Source organism: Carcharodon carcharias, chromosome 1 (assembly GCF_017639515.1).
Source record: "Carcharodon carcharias isolate sCarCar2 chromosome 1, sCarCar2.pri, whole genome shotgun sequence".
Classification (NCBI taxonomy): Eukaryota; Metazoa; Chordata; class Chondrichthyes; order Lamniformes; family Lamnidae; genus Carcharodon; species Carcharodon carcharias.
In genome coordinates, this window is record NC_054467.1 from 78,308,209 (window position 1) to 78,335,820 (window position 27,612).

Genomic DNA, 27,612 nt, shown 5'->3' on the forward strand with positions numbered 1-27,612 from the left:
GAAACCCTCAACAGAGTGTCTTGCGAGTTGGAGGAGTGCATCCGCCAGCACTCTGATGAAGTGGTGCCAAATGTGTGTGCATGGAGACCTCCATGGGGAGGATGACGGATGCCATGGAGACCCTGGTCCAGTAAAATGCAGAGATGCGCACGGACCTGCACTCCATCATGGTAATCATAGTTGAGTTCCTGCATTGGAAATGCGAGAGGGAAATGGGGCTCCTCGATGTTCCTCCAGGCACTCCTTCCCCTCAAAGAGTCAGGCCTTGGGCACACGAGGGGAGGAGGAGTTACACTGGAAACCCCAGGGTTATCATATGAGGAATCTCAGAGGCTGTCCTCTCCCTCCGAGTCCCCTTTGCCTTTTAGCCCCTCAACCTCATCCTCTGTCACCGCAGAGGGAGCAGCTGGCCATGAGTGATTCTGAGGGTAAAGTGTGTGTGTGGCAGGGCCTTTTGGAGCCTCATGCAAGCACTCTCCCAGGCACATAGATCCTTCATGTTTCACACCTCATCTCAATTTCCTGAGCATTTTCAATGCTGCCTGCTGGGGTTCGCTTTCAGTTGTCCATCTGAGCTGACCTACATCTCCGCCCACCCACTGATCACACTCCCATGGAGCACCTGACCTTGCCTACCATGACCTTCATCTCACTTTCAATTTAGACAGCATGGTCTGGGTTCAGTTTTTCGTATGCTCTTCCATCTTTTACCCTCCCCAAGTTAGCCATTTCCTTTCTCCCATCACAGTTGACCCCTCTGGCATCACCTTCCGCCTCCCCTCTGTGACCTACAGTCACAACTCTTTTCCTTTGGGGATGTCCAGGTGAATGTGCACGTTCCCTTCCTTCATGAAAATCCCACCCCTTCCACATTCACCTCCCTAACCTCCTCCTTCCCACCCCCAGGGTCCATGACTGCCTCCGAGTCCCCACCAACCACCCTCACCATCCCTTCTATCACTATTGACGAGCCCACACCCTTCCACCTTGCCGCCTCACTCTGCCCTCGGTCATTTTCACCATTGCCTCCTACCACACCCACCCTCAGGAGGCAGACATAGATCTATCTGTCCCCTCCCGTACACATTCACCTGCACGTCCTCCCCTCCATACCTCTTTTCCCCTTTGCATACCTTCCCCCTTTTGCGCCGCTCCCCCCTTTCACACCACTTCACCCCTTTTCACATCTCTCCCCCACCCCACCGCCACCAGAACCCCTTCTCCTCCTGGAAACCCTTACCCCTTGAATGCCTTCAACCGCCCCCCCCACCCCGTACTCCCATCGCCCCCGGACTCCCCCCAACTTAGTCCTTCCCACTTCTTGGCTCCATCTTGCACCCTTACCACTTCCAACACCCTTAATACTTCCCCCCCCCACTCCTTCCTCCAGCCTTACCTCTTTCTGCAGACTTACTCCCTCCCCTCTCTGCACTCCATCCTCCCAACAGACACCCTTCTCTCTCCACATCCCTTCCTCCCCCTGGACACCCTCCCCTTTCTGCACTCCTTCCCCTCTCTGCATTCCTTCCCTTACACCTTTCACTCCCCTTATACTACCTCCACAGTTGCTGTCTTCTCCCCCATTAACTCCTCCTCCCATCGTTCTCCCTTTCCCCTCCCAACCTTCACCTCAACCGACATCTTCATCCCTCCCCAACCTCAACCCCCTGACACCTTCATTCCTCCCCTTCTAAACTCACCCCATTCCCTCCAACCCCCAACACCTCTTCCTCTGTCAGTTTCACATTTGCCCTGCTGCGAACACCATGTCCATGAGAATCCACCTAGCATGCCAAGGACGTTCTTAGAGTGTGCCATTGCTGTCAGTCTCCAGCATCTTTTGCACCTCAGATGTCTGTGATGTGAGCAAAGACTTGGTGGGTAGGTCCTGACTCCTGCATGTCATACTTGTCAGGACGTGTTCTACACTGGCATGTTTGCCCACCTACTTGGGCAGACGATCCAGCGAGGGGCTGTGGGCATGGAGGGGAGGGTGGCAACGATTCCAGTTGGCAGGCCTAATAATGAAAAGCTGATGTATCATGATGAGGTTTCTGATGTCCAATGGCACAGAACATGGCCCACCATTGGCGGGCTGAGCGGACGATCACGAACTGGTTTCACACCGTCGTGAAACCGACCGCGCCATATTGTCCGCTCACACCACTGAACACACTCAATGCTGGCAGACAAGGAAAATCCTGTCTCTAATTTGGGACTCTTTTCTGCAGCCTACTGCATGCCTGAATGAGATTTGTGCTCCAATGCACTTTTAACAGTAGCTTGGGATCTCTGGAGTTTCAGTCCTTCAGGCTTTGGCATGACTGCCATGATAAAAATAAATCCTTGGAACATCTAAGAATAAAAAAAATGAAAGCTATGCCTAGACTGATTTAACCCATCTTGAAATAACTTACTTTCCTATTTTTTGTATCATTTTGAGTTTGTTGCCTTGCCTCTACCCTTGTTTTAGTAATTTTCTTTGAAATTCTGTCCAGCATGTTTAATGTGATTAATTACTGTTCTTACACTTAATACATGGAAGTGTTGATGGATGGATTTTTATGTGTTCATGCAGACTGCCATAGCTAAGAGCTGTTAGTATGATGGAGCATTCTCTTCTCGTTGATAGCAGTTGTGCCTAAAGCACTTGACTTCTTTTTTAAAAAATAAACAAGGACATGCTAGTGCCCTTTCATGTGTTAAAGATGGAAAGCGCACTGTATAATAATAGACGGGCCGGTAATGCGATGTTCCTTGATCGATGACTTCAAGTGTCACTCCAGATAGTTCATTTTTGTTTCCGCCCATGCATGGGACTTATTTCAAACAATCCCTTGTCATTCTTCAAGTCTGGTGCATGATTCCTATGGAAGGCAGTGCACAAATATTTAATCTTCTGTTTGGCTCAAAGTTAAATGTTATGTGCCAGTCAATTAACATTGATGCAGCAACGGCACAGGGCTTGTTTGAACAGTTTAACATTGATAGTATTCGGATTTTACAGAAAACACAAATGAAAGTTGAACCCATTCTTGTCTAACTTCCTACCTTTCAATTTCAAATCGGTTTACGATATTCAAAATCAAATGAGTTAGAAGTGGTACAAGTACAGTAGCTTGAAATATTGGAATATAAATAACTTAAAACCTTCTATGGGGAAGCAATTACAGAAAAAATACAAAGAATGTGTTTATAAATTGTCATAAATTTAATTTTAGCTGCAAAGGAAATACAAGAACTTTAATAAAACATTGCTGCAGGTGAGGAAAGCAGATAAATATTAAAAATCCCATTTGGCCCAAATTGAACTGAGCCAAATTTATTAAAGCACACTCATAACAGACTTTAAAAATCTTAGATTCCCTTCCAGCATCCTCATTAACACCAGCTATGTGAACTTGTTTAGCTTAGTTTATTTTAATCAGCTTTTACTATATTGACATTTTAAGAACTCTAAACAAGCTACTAAAATTAAATGTTCAGATTTCTAATTAAAGCAAGGAACATTGCTGATGTCAGGTGGGGAACAAATGTCTGAACATAGATAAAATTCAGGTACCCATTAAAAAATACAGAAAAAAATCCTTCACAAAGGGATCAGGTCCCTGGTCCCTTACACTCCACCAGAAATGACGTTATGACTAGTAATTCATCGAATCATAGAAAGTTTATGGTACAGAAAGAGGACACTTGGACCATTGTGTCCGCGCCAGCCATGAAACAAGCCATCCAGCCTGATCCCACTTTCCAGTATTTGGCCTGCAGCCCTACAGGTTACAGCATTTAAGGTGCATATCCAGACACCTTTTAAATATGTTGAGGGCTCCTACCTCTTCTACCCTTCCAGGCAGTGAGTTCCATACACCCCACAACCATCTGGATGAATTTGGTTTCCTCATCGCCCCTCCAATCTTTCTACCTATCACTGTAAATCTATGCCCCCTAATCACTGATCTCTCTGCTAAAGTAAATAGGCACTTGGCATCCACTCTGTCCAGATCCCTCATAATTTTGTACCTCCCAATCAAATCTCCTCTCAGCCTCCCCTGTTCCAAAGAGAATAACCTCAGTCTATCCAACCTTTCTTCATAGCTGCAATCTTCCAGACCTGGCAACGTCCTCGTAAATCTCCTCTGTACCCTGTCTCATGCAATTACATCCCTGTTCCAAGGTTCTGATCAAAATGGATATATACCTTAAAACTAAAGTAAAAATATATTTTAAGATATGTCACCTTGCCAATTGTCAATATAGGCTTTGTCTTGGTGCACAAATTCGTATTGTCACAAATTACATTGTGCATGTACAATGCTCAGTATTCTATTACTGCATTATTAAACATTAGTTTACTGTGCGTGCAGATCAATCCATTTAAAGAGACAAGCATGGCTCAATGGTACGAGTGAGGACTCGCGCAGAATTCAGAAATACATAAAGAATTTTAAATTGTTCATATTTGAACAATTTAAATACTAGGATTCAATTTGGATCTAACCCACAGCATAGTTCCAAGTCTAAGAGTGAACTCATTTTACTTTTCTTTCCACCAGCAAATCATAACTGGGAAGTCTGGAATGCCCACTGGAGTGTCCTGAACTATTAGCTGAGGAGAGTTCAGATATTCCATTTGGGAAGTCAGGGTAACCAACCTCCAGTGGATAATATTAAGAAAATAGATTTGGAGCAGGAAGTAGGGCTGGATGTTACAAAGGACTATACTGCTAGTTCATTGTTACATAATTGGCAGCTCAAGCTGTATAACATTAGCTTTTTCTTCTTCTCCCTAAGATGAAATGCTGCATGTTACACCAAGTTACTGGTCCAGCTTAAGTACCGATGAAACTCAACTGAAATAGGCAAGTTACAGAAACAGGCAGAGATGGAATTTGAAGTAATAGCTTTGAAATAAATGGTAAAATAGTTAATTATCCATGGTATAATGTAATCTCCTCAGCCAGATGTATTATTTATTTTTGTTTAATTTTTAATGCCATTATTTTTTTAAAATATTGAATATAACTATTTACAAATACATGGGCTGATATGCTCCTAATTGTTTTGCGGTTTTTTCGGAAAAATAAAACATTGAAATTTGCGAAAATAAAATACCGCGAATGCTGGGAATCTGAAATAAAAACAAACAGTGCTGGAGACACTCAGCAGGACAGACAGCATCTGTGGAGAGAGAACATATAAAGTATACTGTATTCAAGAAATGCAGTGACATAGGAAATATAAGAAATAGGAGCAGGAGTAGGCCGTCTGGCTCATTGAGCCTGCTCTGTCATTCAAACAGATCATGGCTGACCATCTACTTATGCCATTTTCCCCATTATCCCCATATCTCTTGATGTCATTGGTATCCAGAAATCTATTGATTTCTGTCTTGAACATGTTCAATGATTAAGCTTCCACAACCCCATCCCAAAGATTCACCACTCTCTAGTGAAGAAGTTCCTTGTCATCTCAGTCTTAAATGGCCTGCCCTTATTCTGAGACTTGCCCCCTGGTTCTAGATTCAGCTCCAGGGGTAACATTCGATCCACATCTACCCTGTCATGCCCTGTAAACATTTTGTAAGTTTCAATGAGATCACCTCTCATTCTTCGAAACTCTAGGGAATACAGGCCCAGTTTCCTCAATCTCTCCTCATAAGACAATCCCGCCATCCCAGGGATTAGTCTGGTGCACCTCTGTTACACTCCCTCTATGGCAAGTACATGCTTCCTTGATGTCATCTCACCAAGGCTCTATACAATTGCAACAAGACATTACTCTTGTACTCAAATCCCCTTGTGATGAAGTCCAACATCCTATTTGCCTTCCTAATTGCTTGCTGCAGCTGCATGCTAGCTTTTAGCTGCTCATGAACAAGGACACCCAGGTCCCTTTGGACATCAACACTTCCCAACCTCTTACCATTTAAGAAATGCTCTGCCTTTCTATTTTTTTCTACCAGAGTGTATAGCTTTACACTTATTCATATTATATTTTCTCCACCATGCTCTTGCCCATTCACTTGGCCTGTCCAAATCCCCTTGAGGCCTCTTTACAACCTCCTCACAACTCATATTCCCACCTAGTTTTGTGTCACCAGCAAATTTGGAAGTATTACATTTAGCCCCCACAACCAAATCATTTATATAGATTGTGAACAACTGTGGCCCAAGCACTGATCTTTATGGCACCCCACCAGTAACTGACTGCCATCCTGAGAATGACCCATTTATTCCTACTCTCTGTTTCCTATCTGTTAACCAATTCTCAATCCATAGCAGTATATTACCCCCAATCCCATATGTTGTAAATGCACTGAGTGAAATTATATTAATACAAAACTGGCTATTAGAGAAAGAAACTATGCCAAAGTTATTGGATTCAAATTCCTTACTTTAGAAATTATATAATTTGGGAAGCTGAAAAATCCAAGAATTGATGTGTATCTTAATTAACTTTCTGACAGTTCAATATGGGGCAGGTCAACGTTTTAAATTGTAGACTAAGATAAAAGCAAAATACTGCGGATGCTGGAAATCTGAAATAAAAACAGAAAATGCTGGAAAAACTCAGCAGGTCTGACAGTATTTGTGGAGAGATAAATAGAGTTAATGTTTCGAGTCCGTATGAATTGCCATACAGACTCAAAACATTGGGAAGAATTTCCTCCCCGTCGGGCAGGCTGGATGGGAGCAGGCACACAGTTGATCATCAGCTGCATGGCGTCATTTTATATAGGTGGGCCAATTAAGGCCCACTCAGTGTGACACGCACCCGGAAGCATTGAGCGCTCTCTGTGTGGGCGGGGGGGGGGGACGAGAGAGAATCGGGGCCTGCTCTGTTTTGCACATGCGCACAAAAGTGCACAAAAGTCTCCCTGAGGTCCGGAGCTGCCTCAGGGAGATTAAGCTGGTAATGAAAAATTGAAATAAAGAAAAAATAACATTCAGACATGTCCCCTCATGTGACAGTGTCACATGAGCTGGGACATATCAATGAATTTTAATTAAAAATTTTATTCCATTTAAAAACCCTCCATGAAACATCATCCCACCTGTGGTTGAGGTTCTGTGAAAAATGCGAAGGCTGCCTGGGCTCTTCGCCTGCCCACCAGCCTTAAGGTTGGACGGCCAGCTCCATTAATTATTTTAGTTGCTATTTGAATGGCCTTAATAAGCCTTTGATAGCTCGGCGGGCACACGCAGCTGACTCCTGTGCACGCCCGCCAAACTGAAGATCAGAATCGTCGGGAAGTACGCACGATGTCACCACACATAACTTCATGTGTCGGCGAGTGGGGCCCATCCCCACACGTCAGCCAGAAGGTTCAGGCCAATAACTCTGTTCTCTCACCACAGATGCTGTCAGACCTGCTGAGTTTTACCAGCATTTTCTGCTTTTATTTTGAATTGTACATTCACCATTAGATGGGCCAGCTAATTAAAACAAAGAATTCTTAATCTTCTGTGTATTCTTGATGCACCAGATTTTGATAAATATTGTTTCTTTTTAAAATGCGGGCAAATTATAAAGTGCAAAGAGGAGTTTCTCAGATAATAGTGGATAAAGACAGCTGACCAGAACTTGTTTAGTGAGTCTTGCATTGTTCATCCACTACTCCATATGATAACAGTGTCTTTTTCCAATTATTTCAAGGACCAACAATATGTTATACATAAAAAGCAGAACTTTCTCATAAGCGCGAAAATGGCATAAGAATAGAAAATGCTGGAAACACCCAGCAGGTTCTCCCCTTGCAAGCAGACAATGCACAGCCAGGCTGGCAGCAGGAAGGGAACACCAGAAGCAAAAGAGCCTCAGGGATCTCCCTGTCAATCAGGAGCGGATAGAGAGGCCAGGAAGTGGGGGAGAAGGGTTGTGATCTGGGGGGCGCGATTGAGTGGTTACATTGGATAGGGATGTGATTGGACGGGGCATATTAGGATTTGATTGAAGTAGGGGCAAGAGGCCATAATCATGGCGTGGGAGGGGAGGATGCGATCAGAAGTGCAGGAGAAGAGAGGGTATGATGGAGATGTGGATGAATGAACATGATCGAGGATGGGGAGAGAATCTGCGATTGAGAGGGAGACAAGTTGTGGTCGGGATGGGGATAGAAATCATGACCGAGCACGAGGCAGGCCGTGTTTAGGAAGAGAGAATGCAACTGAAGTGGGAAAAGAGGTTGTGGTCAGGAATGATGAGAATGAAGCCACTATCGGGGGCTAGGGGGGAAGAGGCCATGATCAGGAAGATAGCGAGAAGCTGCAATTTGCGAATGTTGGGTTGTGGGGGGGGGGGGGGGGTGGAGTCTGTGATTGTGGCAGGGTGGAAGAGATAGGTCATAATCAGGAGGTGTGAAGAGAGGCTGTGATTGAGAAGGCGGAGAGCGAGAGAGAGATTACGATAGGAAATTGGTGGAGGGAGAAAGGCTGCTTTGGGAAGTCTAGGGTTGGAGATGGGGATAGAAAAGCTGTAAACAGTGTTGGGAGGTGTTGGTGGAGAGATTTAAATATGTTTATTACAACACACCTATAAAAGGCTTTAAAAATCTTAACTTCCCTTCCCTAACAACAGTTATATGAACTTGTTTAGCTTAGTTGTATTTAATTCAGTATCCTGGCTCTTCATGACAGGGCACTTGGACACTCTGGTTGGAATTTAATGAACATTCTGGGAGTGGCAAACATGGTGGGGAGGGTGACTTACTAACGTGTGAGCCGAACTGCCGAAATTATGAAGGTAGGTTCAGAATGAAGAAATAAGCTAGTGGAGTGGCCATTGTGGTTTGGACCTCACACTGTCCTGTGGCAGTAATATGTCCTGTGTTGTAATATATTTGAACATGAATACTCATTATCTCAAAATTTTTTGAAATTAAGTCCCACCTTCAAGGTTAAGTCAGTGGCACATGGGAACCTCATGGCACCGGTTCTGTTTGTTTAAAGGGCAAAACGCTGTAGACTTTGTGCAGCTGTGCCTGAGGAGAGTAGTTGTCGTTGTTGGACTCTGTGGCACAAGAGAGGGGCTGTTCCACAACAATAAAGATTAATAAGAGATGGGTTGGGGGACCGGTGTGGGGGATGGGGACAGAAGTTTGAGGGATGGCTTAGAAGGATGAAAGGATGCTCAGAACAAATGACTCAGGCTTCTGACAAAGAGGAAGTAGACAAGGAAATTACTGCCTTGATGCAGAGCCGCCCTGTTTGTCCAGGTGGCTCCTTTATAGCCTGCCCGCAACTACTGAACTGTCACCTGATGATGGGATCCTCCAATGGAAAGCCAGGTCTGCCACGTAATTGCACATGCCTCACATGCCCACTGCCGGCCCTTTAAATTTTCATATGAATTGTTTGGGTACCGGATCCTGACATGAATTGGAAGTGATGCCTCCTTCAGGTTCTGCTATCGGGAGCAGTGCATCACTGATTAATTTCCACCCTCTGCTATTCTGTAACACTCTCCATATTTAACTCTTTAACTCCCTGCCCAAATCTCTTCCATACATTGTGATGAGATTTAATACCGAATTCATACTGATAATCTTTCATCAGAAATTTTTACCATTGTCACCAAAATGACAATGAATTGGTCCAACGAATGGTTGCCATGAGTGAATGCAGAAGCAGGCGTATCTTCTGCTCCCACCCTGTCCCACAGCCCTGCAATGGTTGAACATCCAGTCGAACATTAATTACCTCGAGACGCAACTTCTGTCCCATCTGGGAAGTCCCGCTTCCAATAGCTGCTGTTCAATTAGATGGTCAGCAACTTTTTGGTCCCACTGGCACCACCGGGAGCCTCTGGTCAAAATAGGGTGCCCATAAAGGAGGCACCAGCCCACCCTTTCTTGACTGAAGCTTGAGTGTGTTATTTGCCAGGTTTCTGACCTGTTGCCAGCCTCAGCCCGCTTCCTGCGAGATATTATACGGCTCCTGACCATCAAATTAACTGGCCACTTAAGGGCCTCAATTGACACAAGGGTGTGTGCACCAATCGACCTCTTCCCTGTCACTTGTAAAATTGTGGTGGGGCAGGGTGAGATGTTAGGCACTGGGAAGGTGTCCATTTTATGCCCCCCGCCCCCCACCACCTGCAAACATGACCGCAATGGAGCATAAGTCTCTGCCCAATAAGATAAAACATTTGGCGCAAAGGTTTCCAGTATATATGCAGTCGATAAAATAGCATTATGTTATGAATTGAACAAGCCGTTCTCTATAATCTCAACGCTTTAAAAAAGATTAAAATTAATCTTCCATCCAAAACTGATTATTGAGTTTTGTACCTTTTAACCCATTCTATCCTGCTAGGCTTCCATCTCTTCTTTTGGGCAGTCATATTTTATCATTTTCAAGAAATTAACAGAAAATTTCCATGTTTCCAATGCCAATGCTGTAAATGCTTCCAGTCTGTCTTAATATACCTTTAAGGAATAGTAGCATGCAGATCCGCCATGTAAATGCAGCCTCCACTTACAAGACAAGCGGAAGGTTGAAGTAGACAAAATGGAGAAGGACAGAATCATTGGAAGAGTACAAGAGCACAGAGGTTAGTGCAGCTCAATTATGTGTGACATGAGAAGGACAGATCATTGAGAGTATGCCTCAATTCATGATGTTTAAACACAGCTCTGAAGCGCTGTCCTTACAAAATACCCACATTAGTAGTTAAATCCGAGATTTTCAGTTGCAAAATTCTTTTTGAAGCTTGACGTCAAGCATGGTTACTGATCAATATGTCCGTGGAGAACTCCCAAGAGCTTACTACATTTTGTACACCATTTGGACGATACTATTTTTAATGACTTACTAACAGGAAATCTGTTAGCAAGGATCCCTTTCAAGCTCGCAAGGACTGCATTACATGCATTGTGCCAGGATACAGCTGTATTGCTGATGACATAGCTGTTGTGGACAGGGCAAAGCAAGAACATGACACACTTCCCTTCTAGTGATGGCATGCTGCTACACCTTAAAGGCATATTAAAACACAGTTGAAAGAGGAAAGGAATTCTCTCCCATCTAACACTGCACAATACATTTTCTAGAAAATAAAGTCAGGCTGCAGTTGGATGGGGTCACATAGCCACTGCTATAACACTTGAACAAAATCAAACATGACCCCCTTGTTGGATGGCAAGAATGCTTCATCAATGCTATTTCTTTTTTCTTCTATATATATATATTTGAAAAGGTACTTTGGCAGATTGTTCAAGGTAGAATCACAATATTAGTTATTGCACCACTAATAAATCCTAGCTATGGGATATTGGTCCCTTGATTTGAAGACATATATGGCAAGCTATAATAACATAAAATTGTTCTCTGTTAGCTGCAGGTCGAGATTCATACAGTTCAAGCCTTTTAATCAATTTTACTTGGCACCTACTAAATTCTAGGGATTGAACTTAAGACTTGATTCATTTGTCAATAATGCAAGCGCACAAATGGAAACCTTGGAGTCTATTTCCTGACCGCTATTGCTCCTCTTTCAACACTTAATATATTTATACTAAATTCCCAAGTGTCCGTTTTAATTCAGGCATTGTCTCATTTGCCAAATTTACTACTTTTTGAAGTTTTTGAATAATCTAGCAGAATCCCATTAATGGAAATTCTAGAAACTAGCATTATTGATGTGGTCAATGACTGGAAACAAAATTCTGGGAACATATCCAAGGAATTCCCTTGTCTTGAGGTCATTTTGTTTTTTGTCTATTTATTCTTTCGTGGGATGTGGTCACTGAAAAGGTCAGCATTTATTGCAACTTCCAAACTGCCCTTGAGAAGGTGGTGGTGAGCTGCCTTCTTGAACCGCTGCAGTCCATGTGGCGTAGGTATACCTACAGTGCTGATAGGCAGGGTTCTCCAGGATTTTAACCCAGTGACAGTGAAGGACTGTCAATATAGTCCCTAGTCAGGATGGTGTGTGGCTTGGAGCGGAATTTGCAGGTGGTGGCGTTGCTGTCTTTGTTCTTCTAGGTTGTAGAGGTCTTTGGTTTGGAAGATGCTGTCAAAAGACCCTTGGTAAGTTGCTACATTGCATTTTATATATGGCACCAACTGCTGGAACTGTGCACCGGTAGGAGGGAATGAATGTTTATTGTGATTGATGGGGTGCCAAACAAATGGTCTGCTTTGTCCTAGATGGTGTCAAGCTTCTTGAGTGTTGTTGGAGCTGCACTAATCCAGGCAAGTGGGGAGTATTCCATCACACTCCTGACTTGTGCCTTGTAGATGGCAGGCAGGCTTTGGGGAGTCAGGAGGTGAATTACCGCAAAATTCCCAGCTTCTGACCTGCTCTTGTAGCCAGACCATTTATATGGCTGGTCCAGTTCAGTTTCTGGTCAATGGTAACCCCCAGGATGTTGACAATGGGGGAATTAAGCGATGGTGATGGCATTGAATATCAAAGGGGAGTGAATTGTCTCTTGTTGGAGATGGTCATTATCTGGGACTTGTGTGGCATAAATTTTAGTTGCCATTTATCAGCCCAAGTCCGAAAATTGTCCAGGTCTTGCTCCATTTGGGCACAGATTGCTTCAGTATCAGAGGAGTCACAAATGGTGCTGACCATTGTGCAATCATCAGTGAATATTATCATGACTCAATGGGAATAGTGCATTGCAATATCATGCCCTGCTGCTTTCCGAGTACCGTCAAGTGTGAAAAGTTTGACCAAGCCACCAGATTGCCCCAATTCTACCTAACTGTTTAATTTAGGTTAACAGAATACGAGCACCAGTTTTGTAAACTTAATAAGTAAATAACTGTTTATTGAACAAACTGTTGTTAACCAGTCGCAAAAGAAAGAAATATGAACTACTAATTTCTAACTCTATAACCTAAACTCTACCCCTTCTTAAATCCTTGGGCAGAATCTTCTGTTTGACGTGCGGGGGGGGTGGGGCACATGCTGACCCGGGCATACTTCAGGAAGGCAGGGACGCCAGGGATGCTCTAATCCAAGGAACCTTCAGCTGGCACAGCACATATGGACCTCCAACACAAGCCTAGGTCTCTGTACTGGAGACCTTAGTGCAAAATCTGCCTGGATAGGAACATTGAAAATGGGCCCAGTCAATAAATGTCAATGACACACAAATCACTAATAACATCTCAGGAATCCATCCACCTGCCCAAGAAAAGAGGCACCCCCATTAATGTTTGACGACTTTAATTTAATGCTTTCACAGAAGTCTCTTAACATAACACAAATAAAATGGTGTCGCACTGCAAACACAATCAGAATGGACTCATAGGGGGCTAACAAAAAACCATCAGTGATGAACCCAGGATGTGCCTGAGGTGTGTTAATTTTATGTTTGCGGGTGCTACGTCTTTGGTAGAGGGGCGGAGGAGCTGCTGCCCTCATCTGGAGCACCCTGAGAGGTGCCTGCAAAGACGACAGGCAGCTGCTCCACCGATGTGAGGTCCATTCGGCCCTTCCTACTCACCATAGATGGATGGGCACTGAGGTGGGAGACCTGGTGCCCAAACCACTGCCCACACGGGCACTGACCACCTGAGGTCAATGCCGCTGTAAGGGATTGCAGGTCCGAGCACAACCCTAGGAACATCTGATCCATTTCCTGGAGCTGCCTCTCCATGAGAGTCGCCACTCTCTCCATGGAGGAAGCTTGGCGCTCATCCATGAGGCTCAATGCACCTGCTATGGTCTGCGTAGACTCCTCCACCACTGACACCAAGCCAAAAAGAGCTTCACATATCTCCACCGGATGGTCCTGCACACCCAGCCGCATCTCATCAGTTGGCTGCATCTCCGACGACTCCAGAGGCTCATCATCAGCTACGGACTGAGCATGTGCCTGGGCCCCTGCAGTCCTCTGACTGCTGGCACCATAGGCACTTTCTGTCTCTGCCAGCTCCTCCAGCGACTGTGAAGTGCCCTCACTGCTGTGCCCCAGGACACTAGCCAAAGATCTGATTCCCACCGGAGTGCCAATATCTGTGCTGGTGCCTGCCTGGCAGAAATGGTATGATGCTGGTGACGTTGACACAGTGGCCCTCAGGTGTCAGAAGGGCCCCCTGCTGCTCTGGGTCCCATCCCTGCGCTGCTGATGCTGAAAGGAAGAGTAAGAACATTCGATCAGTTAGCCTGCGGGCAATGTCAATGCACATGCCTGACCCACGGATCACCATGCTCTCGTCATTCCACATGCAATGGGCAAGCCATGTTGATTACGTCACTCACTCAACAATCAGCTGTTAGGAGACTACTGGTGACGTGAGTGCTGGCCACACATACCTGACCATGGAACCCCAGCCTCTCCGGCTCCAGTGCACCTGGGCGCATGGTGCCTCTCCAAGTCGAGGGCCTCCTGCTCGAAGTGGCTAATCAACACTACCTGGGCTGGCCCACCGCCAGTCCTCACCCGCTCGGTGGTGTTGTGAGAATTCTTCTCCTGGAAATGAGAAAAGAGCATTGATAAGTAATACTTGCATCATGAATCTCCGGACCACCCCAAGCCCATTTGGCCGTTGCAGGGGTTCAGTGCATCCTCAAACTGCTACTATCAAACACTCACACAAATATGTCAGGTGTGTCCTTCCCCCCACCCCCGCCTTAGCCACATGTGGCCTTCATCACAGTTGGAAACATACAGTTTAACCTGCCATAGCAAGGAGGCACAGTGACATGGAATGCAGAGGGCAGCAGGTCTATTTGTGCCAGGCCACCTTGAAGGCCCCCCTAACACCATGTCATCACCCTGACTTCGACATGTCCTGGAGTTTGAGCACTGCGCTTGGTTGCAGATCCTCTAGGCTGCCCCCACTACAGTCATGTGGGTCCCAGTTCACCACATGCTGTGGGTGCAGAACCCATCTCATCACCACCCTCTCAGGCATAGGGAATATCTTCTGACCCACCCAGCTAAGGACACATGCTGTCAATGACCCATTGCATTTATGCCAGTCAGACATGGGTGGGCTCTGGGGGGGGGGAGAAGCTTACATGTTGGGTGAACTGAATGATGCCAACAGGCTACTTACCCTTCCCATGCACAGCAGGTCACTGAAGTGCTTGCGGCACTGGATCCATGTGCGCCTCACCACATCGTGGGAGCTCATGACCACCGCTACCTCCTCCCACACACGTTTGGTCAAGCGGGTGGCCTCCTCCTCCCGTCCTGGGAGACGAGCACCTCCCACCGTGCTGCCAGCTCCTCGAGGAGGGCAGCAAGGCACTCGTCCAAAAAACAGGGTGCACTTTGACCGCCCGCCCTACCCTCCTGCCTGACCAGCCTGGATCTGCGTTGGCCCTGACATCTGGCCTTGTCCAGCAGCCTTGGAACACTGCAGCTTGTCCTTTAAACAGTCCATCAGGTTGCTTTTGGACCCAGCGCCGATTGCTGATCCGCTGCCACCTGCCCACTCCGGCTGTCCCCGGGAGCCGTGAAACGTGCTGGGTGGGCCTTACGTGGCCTGCCTGCATAAAATGGCAGCGCAGACCCGATTGCCAGTGGTGATTGAGTCCGCACCCACCCGCGCCCACTACCCCCCCTCTGCCAGAAGGAAAATTCTGCCCCTTGTACACACACATACAAGATGCATAAGTCTCATAAAAAATAGATTTTAAGGGTGGGATAAACAGTTCAATAGCACCAATTCTGGAGTACAGGATTCAATAAGTTGATTTTGATCGATGTTTTCCAAATTCTTTTCCATTCTTGTTGATGACACGAGCTGGTCTTCTAGTACTTGCAGTATTTAGTTTACTGGTTGAGCACTTGCCTTTCAATGGCTCTAACAGTGATTTTCCGCTTTGCTTTTTGGCAGGGGTTTTCAGAGAGAGAGCAGGTTATAGAGTTAAGAGGAGAAAAAGCCAGCTAGCTATTATTTTGGAATCACTTGAATCTTCCACATACAGGGGAAATAGGTTTTAGGCCTTGTTCCTTTCAGGTTAGGAGCAATTCTGCTACACTGCTACAACACAGAACCTGGCCACGAGCTAATTAAAACATTGTTGCCAGGTAGCTCCTTTGGTCCAGGACTCCTTTCCAGCACAATCCTGTCCTTCAGTCCTGTTCCAGGACTGCAACATTGTATGTATCTCTCATTGTGTTCTAGTGGACATGTATTTCAAAATGCAGCCATTGTAATTTTCACCCTCAGTCCAACAGAAAATTAGAAGATATGTTCTTTACAACAGTCCAGAAGAAATAAAAAGATATGTTCCATCAAATATCCCCACCTCTGACTTTATGATGGAGGGAAGATCATTGATGAAGCAATTGAAGATAATTGTGCCCAGGGCACGACCCTAAGGAACCCCTGCAGTGATGTTCTGGGACTCCAGATGATTGACCTCCAACAACCACAACCTTTGTGCTAGGCATGACTCCAACCAGTGGAAAATTTTCCTCCTGATTCCCATTGGCTTCAGTTTTGTTCCACACTCAAATGGTCAAATGCTGCCTTGATGACAGGGGCCATGATTCTCACCTCATTTCTTGAGTTCAGCTCTTTTGCCCATGTTTGGACCAAAGCTGTATTGAAATCAGAAGCTGAATGGCCCTGGTGGAAGCCAGTCTGAGCATCAGTTAGCAGGTTATTGCTGTGTGAGTGTCATTGACAGCACTGTCAATGACACCTTCCATCACTTTGTTGATGATCAAGAGAGGACAGGTGGCCAGTAATTGGCTGGGCAGGATATGTCCCGCATTTGGGGACAGGACGTATCTGGGGTACTTTCCACATTGTTCGGCAGATGCCAAATTGTAGCTGTACTGGAACAGCTTGGCAAGGGTGTGGCTAGTTTTGGAGCACAAGTCTACAATACTGGCAGAATGTTGTCAGGGCACATTGCATTATCCAGTGTCTTCAGCCATTATTTGATATCATGTGGAGTGAATTGAATTGGCTGAAGACTGGCATCTGTGATGCTGGAACCTCAAGGGGAGGCCGAGATGGATCATCCACTTGGCACATTTGACTGAAGATGGCCGCAAATGATTTAACCTTGCCTTTGGCACTGATGTACTGGGCTTCCCCATCATTGAAGATGGGGATATTTGTGGAGCCTCCTTCAGTGAGTTGTTTAATTGTCCATCATTATTCACGACTGGATGTGATGGGACTGCAGAGCTTAGATCTGATCCTTTGGTTGTGGGATTGGTTCGCTATGTCTATCACAAACTGAAGTCTTAGTTTGGAAAGTGCACAAGACAGAGATACACCACGCTTTCAGCAGGGAAGATATGCTCACAGGAAATGTATGGGCCAGGAATAGGGCCACAACATTACAGTTCTGATTCTGCAACCCGTGTTCCCTTCAGTTGCATCTTATTAACTTTATCGAATTATAAAATATAGATCTCACTTTTCAACTTATTACCAGAAAGAGAAATATATGAATTAATCTATGAAAGATGCCTACTGCCAAAAAATGTTCACTGCAAAATGAGTATGAATAATCTCATTCAACATTTGGACGTGAGGAAATTGGATTATTCATGTTGCCTTAGAAGAACTTTTCCTGCAATGTATCAAAATGTTAATTAATAATGTTTACAAATTGATAGGGGCAAGAAGGTTAAAAAATAATCCATCATGTAGCTGTTTGGCTAATCTATTGGTTAATAAAGCTTTATTAACATGCCTAGTGATTCACCTCCTGGTCAAGTTGCCACTTACATTTTCATAATCTGCTGCCAAGCATGATGACACTCCGTGAAAAAGATCTTCCAACATCTCATTCAAATAACCCATCCAACTAGGCAGAATCTAACCCCTTCATCACTCTAATTATATTTCCTTTAAGCCTGCAATTTTCTAATGAAACTAGTATCAAACCCTGAAGCCCACCTTTGTAAGTAAAAGCCCTAAGACAGTGCATTATTCTGATTTCCCTCTTTTAAGCCTTAATTCTCAAGGGCCTCGATATCCACTCCATATCTGGATGTAAAATGCTAATGAGGTATCCTAATTAAAAAAGGGTCTATCTACCCAACAATGTTTTTTGTTCTTCTTCACCTCCCCACCCCACAACCCCGCCCCACCCCGCTGTCCCCCACCAACCCCCAACCACATCCATATCTGTCTTCTGGTTAACATTAGGGCCTTTGTCTTCTGTGAGTGCTTCTTTAACATTTCTGAGGTTTCAACTAAACAGCATCATATGTCTGCTATAACTATCATTGAAACTAAATATTCCTGAATAAACTTTTTGTATTCTTGAGCAATCAAGAAAGCACCTTAAGGTGAAAGAAGAAACCACTGGAATGTTAAGCACACAGCTACAGAGACAGTTAAAAAACAGAAGGATATTTAGAGGATCCTAGAATAAATAGAGATGATAAATGAACCGTAACTGAATGGCAAAATGCAACATACAATCATTGATATGTTTAGCACTTGGCTGCCTGAATTCATTACCCTTGATGGATCAGTCAGAAGGGCATGATTGCATGGAAACAGACAAACACAGAACAAATGTTAATTCTGTTGATAGAATCATGTTTCCCCCTCGTTGTCTGGTGATAGAGCAGGCAGGCTATTTTTTTTCCCATCTAATAATCAATGTCAATTAGTGAATGCTTTTGTAGTACTGACGGAATAAAATCCAGCTCTGGAGGAAGCAGTTGGTGAAAGATAACTAAAAGGGAAATGAAAATCGCAGCAAGTCATGTTTTTGGTCCTTATCTGTCGCTCGTTTAGCCTGGTGCATTTCAAAGCTCTTCTGCCTTTTTTCTACAAATAAATAATCCTTCTATTGAGTGGAACTGATTGATTTTTACCCTTGAGCCAATAAACCTTATCAGGCCATTATGTGTCAGCTCCTGCAAAAGGTTTTATTTACCAAAAGACTTTAGCCAGAGATAAAAATAGGAAGTAGGAAAGCTTATTGTGTCATTTATTCATTAAACTTGGGAATAGAAAAGGTGCGGACATGCATGAAATGATGTGGATTATGGTGCTGTTTTGGAGAAAAAATATGTTAAAAAAAATACCCTCTCCAGAAAGTTCGACTAGTTGAATTCAAATTGGAAGCATGCATGGTTCACAGGGACAGACATTTCTATCTCTGATACTAAACTCTATCTGAACTGTAGGGAAAATGAATACTTTGGACATCAAGGTCTGGAAATTAGTCAGGGACCATAGGCTCAGCACTGCTTAAGAGCACCAAATCCTCTGACCTCAGTGTACAGCTGGAGCAAAATGCCTGAGGATAGATGGTGATTGTTCCTGGGGCCTCATCACTGTTCTCGGATCAAGCTGGTCACACCCCCTTTGGTAGCTCACCTGGGTAAAGAGATCAATGCAAATCTGCCAGCCTCGCCAGCAGTAACCCTCAGCAAATGGGATTGAAGTGCAGGAGAAGGATGGCGGTGGGGAGGGGTAAATGCAATACTGGATTTTTTTTCAACATTTTAACAATTTAGTTTATTGGTGTCTGTGGGGCTGGATCTTCGCCTTGTCCATCTCTGATTCTTCCCTTCTCTTCCTCAACTTTCCTGTCTCCATTTCTGGAGATAGGCTATCAATTAATATTCACTACATGTTCACGGACTCCCACAGCTACCTTGACTATACTTCCTCACAATCTGCACCCCGTAAGGATTACATTCCATTCTCCCAGTTTCTCTATCTCCTTTGCATCTGTTCTAATGATGCAACCTTTCACACTAGTGCTTCTGACATGTCTTCCTTTTTCCTCAACTGAGGATCCTTACCCAGAGGTCCATCCCCATATCTGATCCACTTCACACACTTCCGCTCTCACCCCTTCCCCTCCCTCCCAGAACCATGATAGGACTCCCTGTATCCTCACTCTCCACCCCACCACACTCCATATTCAAAGGATCATCCTCCACCATTTTCACCAGCTATAGTGTGATGCCACCATTAAACACAACTTCACCTGCCCTCCCCTTTCAGCATTCTGATGGGATCGTTTCCTCTGTGACACCCTAGTCCATTCCTCAGTCACCCCAACACCTCCTCCCTTCCCTACAGCATCTTTCTGTGCAAGTGAGGAGATACAACATCTGTCTTTTCACACCCTCTCTTCTCACTGTTCTATGCCCCAATCACTTCTCCCAAAAGAAACAGTGATTTGCCTGTGCGTCTTTCAATTTAGTATATTGTATTCACTGTCCACGATGTGGTCTCCTCTACATGGGGAGACCAAGAGTAGACTGAGTGACTGCTTTGTGGAACACCTCCGTTTAGACCACAAGCATGACTGCAAGTTTCCTGTCACTTGTCATTTTAATTCTCCACCTATCTCCCACTCTGGCCTTTCTGTCCATGGCCTGCTACAGTGTTCCAGTGAAGCTCAATGCATATTTGAGGAACCGCACCTTATCTTTCGTCTTGGCACTCTACAGTCTTCTGGATTCAACAATGAGTTCAACGACTTTAGATCATAACCTCTGCTTTCATATTGTTCATGTGTTTGTTTTGGGTTTGTTTTGCTGGCTTGGTTCTTTATTCATGTTACATTCAGCAAGCTGCTCTATAGTCATTCACCCCTTATCTGAACACAACCTTTCCTTTACTAAACAAAAACAGAATTACCTGGAAAAACTCAGCAGGTCTGGCAGCATCGGCGGAGAAGAAAAGAGTTGATGTTTCGAGTCCTCATGACCCTTCAGCAAAACTGGATACTCATTACAATCCTCTTTAACTTTTGTGTCATCAAACTTTTGTTAGTTAATCTCTCTTGCCCACCACTCTAAAACTGATCTTTCCTTTTGTTCTTCCAGCCAATCTATCCTTCTAGTGGCTTAAAAACTCTCAGGGCAGGAATTTTCTCTCATTGGGTGGGCATGCGTCCGACCCAAACAAGAGTAAAACAGTACGTGATGACGTCGGGCAAGCATCCTGACATCATCGTGCACTCTTGCGATATTTCACTCAGCAGGCGGGTACAAGAGGCAGCAGTACGCCCGCTGACAAATAAGAGGCCTATTAAGGCCCAAAGTTAATTACTTAAATTGGATTTTTCACTGCCCGTCCAAACATTCAGTTGGTGGGCGGGCAAATAGGCCACGCGACCTTTGGATTTTTTATGAAACCTCATCCACAGGCGGGATGAGGTTTCCAACAGGAATGAAAAATAAAATAAAAATGTTTAAATCTCATTTATAACATGACCCTGCTCATGTGACAGAGTCACATGAGGAGACACGTTCACCTTATTTCTTAAATCTTTATTTGTACTGTTATAAATCTTCAGCTCCTTGGGAAGATCTGTGCCTTCAGGGATTTTCTAGTGCATGCACCCACGCGCATGCGCAAACTTCTATGCTCGCCCTCCTTCCGCACCCCCCACCCCAGCAGCGCTCAGTTTTGCAGCACGTGATTCACGCTGGTTGGTTGTTAATTGGCCAGTCAGCGTGAAATCACAGCCAGGGCCTGATCGCGGGCGGCGGTCTGTCTCACGACCAAGCAGGCCCATCCATCGTTCCCGCCTGACGAGGGCAAAATTCAACCCTTACATTCCTATATTCCTTCTGTTCCAATGAAAGGTCATCGACCTCAAGTGTTACTACTGTTTGTCTCCACAGATGCTGCCTGACCTACTGAGTATTTCCAGCATTTTTTGATTTTATTTAAGATTACAGCATTGCTTGGTCAATATCATCTCCTGGATAGGCCTTGATTGCCTGAGGAAGTCAAATAAAATTTTCTGTTTTTTTAATCAGGTTTTATTTTGCCTCTCTCAGGAGATAGATGACTGCAGAGAGGGGTGTGCATATGTGATGTGGTGTGATATGAAGTATCTAATTGTGATGTATCATGGGCTGGATTTAACAGCGGGGAGAGGGCTTTCGTTGGCAGAAGTGGAAACGTGCAACATGCACACTACCCCCCCAGTACTGTTCTCCTGGCCCCATTAAATGGCAGGCGGCCAATTAAAGCCTGTCCCATGGGACTGACGCCCAATCAACACTGATCCTGGCAGATCCAAAAGGTGGGGAGTCCAGTGGCACCGGAGTCAGCAATGATCCGGAAGGAACATCTGGCCTGACGTATAAAGGGCTGGCACTATTGCTCAGGCAGTCCCCTGGGCAATGATTGCAGTTAAGCTGGCAAGCTTTTAAATTGTCCGGTCACATACAGGTCACGACTGATAACTTAACTTTGAAAACTCTTTATCAACAGCTGTCCACAGTTTAGCAGCGCAGGATGAAAGGAACCGACCTACCAGAGCAGCCTCCCCCTTCCCCTCAACCCTTCCTGACCTACCAATTAACCTGCAGCCAGCCTCACACTGAAAGCTCCCAGGCACCCTGCAGGATTCCAGAACTGGACAGCCCTGTTGTTCAGTGATGACTCCCTGCATGTGCTCGCCTACGCTGTCAGTGATCACTGCAATGTGCTGATGCCACACAACAGGAAAAGGAAACTTTGCACATAAAGAAAGTAAACCTGGATGAAAGTGACAGAGGAGGTTGGCAGATGTGGGGTCATTTGGATGACATGGCTGCAGTGCCACAAGAGACTAAATGAGCAGCTTTTCACTTGCACTTCCCTCAACTTAGTCTACTGCATTCGTTGCTCCCAATGCGGTTTCCGGTTTCCTCTACAATGGAGAGACCAAACGCAGACTGGGTGACCGCTTTGCAGAACACCTTCGGTCTGTCCGCAAGCATTACCCAGACTCCCTGTCACTTGCCATTTCAATACTCCACCCTGCTCTCTTGCTCACATGTCTGTCCTTGGCTTGCTGTATTGTTCCAGTGAAGCCCAACACAAACTGGAGAAACAGCACCTCATCTTCCGACTAGGCACTTTACAGCTTTCCAGACTGAATATTGAATTCAACAATTTTAAATCTTGAACTCCCTCCTCCATCCCCACCCCCTTCCTGTTTCACCCCCCTCCTTTTTGCTTTTTTCCAATAATTTATATAGATTTTTCTTTTCCCATCTATTTCCATTATTTTTAAATGTATTTCCACCCATTGTTTATCTCTACCTTTTAGTATTCCCCCAACCCCACTAGAGCTATCTGTACCTTATCTGTCCTGTCTTCTACTCTTAATTCGCATATTCCTTTAGATAATATCACCACCTTCAACACCTCTTTGTTCTTTTGTCTGTGAGAGCTTTTGGTTATCTCTACCTATTATTGGCTGCTTGTTCCAAAAAATCCCATCCAACCCCCTCCAAACCTTAAACCATCTTATATTTCACCCCTCTCCTTTTTTAATTAGTTCTGTTGAAGGGTCATGAGGACTCGAAACATCAACTGTGCTCTCCTCCACCAATGCAGCCAGACCTGCTGAGTTTTTCCAGGTATTTCTGTTTCTGTGTATGTTTAGGCTAAATGACCTCCTCCGTTTAGCGAGGGTTAGTGATTAACATTAACTACAAAGCAGGCGCACACTTTTGAGAGGTTACATGGGTGACAGCCATGACAATTGGCAAATGGGTCAATGAATTTTCCTTGGTCACTAGTAATTGAAGGTATAGCTTTTCCTACAGCCTATCAGGGGTCAAGTGATTGTCCTTGGGGGCTGCAACCAATGAGCCCTAAGCGCAGGTAATCTGGCGGGGGGGTGGGGTGGGTAGTGGGGCGGGACTTTCATATCGAGGACCTGGTTCAAGCATGTAGCATCTGAAAAGCTCTCTGTAACAAAGTTACCTGTTTCTAGTAGAAACCTGTCTAGTACGTTAAGTCATTACAGTCACAAAGCGTCATCCACACTGAGTATAATGGAACTGAACAGCCTGGGAGTGGATGCTGTGATCTCCTGCCTGTGAGCATGCGTGGCCTCCTCCACTGAGAGAATGGTGACTCTTATCAGGAGGCACATCTAGCAGAACAGGCAATGTTTACTGAAGATGCAGGCTGACCTACATACCATCACCTTGTGACCAAGCGCAATTGGCTCATGGCACGGCAAAAGGGGAATGAGGCACCTCTGCTCTGCACTAGGTCCTCGTGTCTCTCAGGTGAGCAGGGAGCAACAAGTGGACCTCACAACAGCAGATGACCCACAGCTGACTGCACCTAGGGTCCCTTCTTAGGGCGATCCTGATGCTGTCAGCTTTTCATCCACCTCTCTGCCAGTGACACCAGAACTGGGGATCACACAGTAGCTACACATTTAATGAGTGGGAACCCCTTGCGATTTATCAAGGCTCTTGGCTGGCCTGCAGGTGTCTTGGTAGCCACATGATACAGTCTATTCCCCCTCCATCCTGGGGAAACGTATTTTTTATTCATTTTTATGGGATGTGTGTTTCGCTGTCTAAGCCAGCATTTATTGCCCATCTCTAATGGCCTTTAAGAAGATAGTGGTGAGCTGCCTTCTTGAACCGCTGCAGTCCCTGTGGTGTACTACACCGAGTAGTGTTAGGGAGGGAGTTCCAAGATTTTGACCCAGTGACAGTGAAGGAATGGCGATACATTTCCAAGTCAGGATGGCAAGTGGCTTGGAGGGGAACTTCCAGGTGGCGGTGTTCCTGTCAATCTGCTGCCCTTTTCCTTCTAGATAGCAACAGTCGTGGGTTTGGAAGGTGCTGCCTAAGAAGCCTTGGTGAATTCCTACAGTGCATCTTGCAGATTGGACGCATTACTGCCACTGTTTGCCTGTGGTGGAAGGAGTGATTGCTTGTGGCACCAAAGCCTTTGGCTCTCTTGCCTTGACTAGTCTCATCTATAGCATAGTTTATAAATTATCCAGATTCCTGAAATAAGGTAACGAACGTGATGAAGTGGTATGCTGTATCCTGCGATATGCCACAGAGATCCCCAGCCACTGCTTGAAATGAACTTGTAGCTTAGCTGCTCAGGGCCACTGTAAACCTAAGTACGACCAGCATTGAGTGACCTCCCAAGCATTTGACCATAAGACCATAAGACATAGGAGCAGAAATTAGGCCATTCAGTCTGTCGAGTCTGCTCCGCCATTCAATCATGGCTGATAAGTTTCTCAACTCCATTCTCCCGCTTTCTCCCCATAATCTTTGATTCTCTTACCAATCAAGAACGTATCTATCTCAGTCTTAAATACACTCAATGACCTGGCCTCCACAGCCTTCTGTGGCAATGAATTCCATAGATCCACCACTCTCTGGCTAAAGAGAGCTAAATTTGGAACTTATCTGCCCTGCCATCATGACACAGGGAGCCATGACAATCTGATGAGATTTTTTTTGATGTGGGCATTGCTAGCATGACTAGCATTTATTGCCCACCCCTAATATCCTTTGAAATTAGGCCATTTCAGAGAACGGATAAGCATCAACCACATTATTGTAGGCCTGGATTCACAGAATGTCAGATTTCCTTCAAGGGCATTAGTGAACCGGGTAAATTTTTATTACAATCGATGGTAGTTTCAAAAATAAAAACAAAATGTTGGAAAAGCAGGTCTGACAGCATCTGTGGAGAGAGACGCAGGATTAACGTTTCGAGTCCGTATGACCCTTCTTCAGATTAAGACATGCTCTGAAGCTTTTTTTTACACACAGGACCACTGTTACTCACCTGGCAAGATTTATACCTACCTGATCTGCCGTGCTGGGACTGAGTTTTTCCAGCATTTTCTGCTTTGATTTCAGATTCCCAGCATCTACAGTATTTTGCTTTTATATTATAATGATAGTTTCACGGTCACCATTTCTAAGACTAGCTTTATATTCCAGGTTTATTTAGTGAATTTAAATTCCAGCAGCTGCCTGGGAGGAGTTTAATCTCATGCCTCCAGAGAATTAGCTTGAACCTCTTGCCCAGTGACATTACCATTATGTCATCATCTCACTCATAAAATTAAATTTATAAATTAATTGACCAGTTGCTGTGGTGAGATTTGAACCTGCACGCCCAGGGAATTAGCTTGGGGCTTTAAGATTACTTGGCTAGTGACATTACCATTATGCCACCACCTCACCACAATGTGGATAAATGCAATCATTAAAGGCACAGGCGCTCGGACAACTGTAAATAGTTGAGCCTCTGCCTGTAGTCTTAGGGTAAAGTCTTCTATGTCTTCATATTTGGGAACAGTTGACTTTGTCACGTTCTGCAGCAACTTCCTCATCCGCCTGGATGGCTGTGTGCACTGCCCTCCTCTTCCTCATTTTTCTGAGTTCCTCCTCACAGAAGAACCCACCTCCAGAGTGAACAATTTGATGGTTCAAGGTTGTCACTAGGAATATTCTCTTCTAATGCTTAGCAGTGTCTGATGGTCACCCAAGGGGACCCTAGCTTCTAACACCCACTTAGTGATGTTAGTTCAATGGAATGTCTCCAAAATAGCAATGCTGCACAATCCAGGGCAGTTGCAGCAGTATTAACTGCTGCTTCCAACCTTTCACATTAAGACATGCTCTGAAGATATTTTTACACACTGGGCCACTGTTATTCACCTGGCAATATTTACGCCCACCCATTCTGCCACACTGGCTCTGTAAATTGTTGAAAACCACGCAAATTTTGGGTGTATTGGACCTTGAATTACTTCAAAAAGCCAACTAAACATGTTTTTCTCAAGCATCGGCAAGGTTCCCACTTCAGGCCCCATTCACTTTCCGTAACATGATCAACCAGCACCATGACATTGGGATTCTGATCCAATGACATGACATTGAATTTAACAGGTCAGTGGTAGGGGGGTGGGAGGATACCCAGGGAATCGGCGATTGTATAATCCAACTCATGAGAGAGAGCAAGCTTGATGCACCAGTTAGTTTTTTACTTCTTGTCATTTTTGTATTTTTTATAGGTTATTTTAAGTGGTGCTGTAATACTTAATGTAACTCCTATTTTTATTCTCCCTCTGGTATACTGTAAGGGACTTGGCAATTATCTAGCCCTGGTATATTCCAAAACATATTGTGAATACATGTTACCAGTGTCAATTTAAATGTGGTGGGCTAAGTGGGGTGCTATTTTCTGTCCTGCCAGGTTATTCGCCTTGGGTAGAGAGAGAGAAAACACTCTGGCTCTTGCTGCAGGTTCAAGGAACACTTTAAATATTTCCATAAGCTTCATGCTTAACCACATTCCAATGTGTTTCTTTGCATTAGACAACACAGCGCTCAAATTGTAACCACACCTGTCACACCCTCTTTACCCCCAGGGACCCCACAACCACCACTCTTTTCATAGTGCTGGAGACCAGGAATCCACCAGTTATCACACTGAGGCATTAATGCAGAAAATATATCCATTGATGTATCCTCATCATTAACGCTTCATTTGAAGCATTTGCTGGCAATTCCAGTGTAAAGTCCCAGAAGTGACAAATGGCAGCCAAGGCTGGAAGGCAGCAGATTGGCTCTCTGACACATTTCCCACTTCCACTTGCACAAAAAAAAAATGCTAGAAAAATTGTGAAAAATACACATCCATTTAGAAAAAAAATTGCCTTTTATTCTAATATAAAGCTGGAAAAACTCAGCAAGTCTGGCAGCACCTGCAGAGAGGAGCACAGTTAACGTTTTGTGTCGGTATTACTCTTCAACAGAACTAAGTAAAAATAGAAGAGAGGTGAAATATAAGCTTATATTTCACCTCTCTTCTATTTTTACTTAGTTCTGTTGAAGAGTCATCAGACATGAAACGTTAACTGTGTTCCTCTCCGCAGATGCTGCCAGACCTGCTGCCTTTTATTCTTCTCACT